Consider the following 625-nt stretch of genomic DNA (forward strand, 5'->3'; position numbering starts at 1 on the left):
CAAATAGATTGGGAAATCGATTTCATAACAAGGGTGTAAGGAAACACAACTGTTTGTGCTGGTATAATCGATTGGGAAATCGACTGACTAAATTAGAAATGAAAATTGCACAAGTCAGTAGCACCCCAGTTTTGAGGGTAATCGATTGACAAATCGATTATACATTTCACAAAGTAAACCTGATTGAAATAAATCGATTGGGAAATCGATTGTACAAGTCACAGTGACACCCCAGTTTTAAGGGTAATCGATTGACAAATCGATTATACATTTCACAAATAAACCTGATTGAAATACATCGATTGGGAAATCGATTGGACAAGTCACAGTGACACCCCAGTTTTGAGGGTAATCGATTGGCAAATCGATTGCTTAAATATTTTTGCAAAATAATTTTTCCTGTGACAAACACAATCGATTGGACAATCTATTGTGTGAAATTTCAATCAAGTTAAGTTTGGTTGCAATCAATTGGGAAATCGATTGAACTAAACCCCAGGTAAGAACATTTTCAGACAAATACATACAAATCGATTGGCACGTCGATTAACATCAAAATAGCTGAGTCACTGACTTAAACACAATCGATTGGCAAATCGATTGACAGAACTTTTGAAAACCCAGT

The sequence above is a fragment of the Cicer arietinum genome, chromosome 3 (genome assembly GCF_000331145.2).
Source record: "Cicer arietinum cultivar CDC Frontier isolate Library 1 chromosome 3, Cicar.CDCFrontier_v2.0, whole genome shotgun sequence".
NCBI lineage: Eukaryota > Viridiplantae > Streptophyta > Magnoliopsida > Fabales > Fabaceae > Cicer > Cicer arietinum.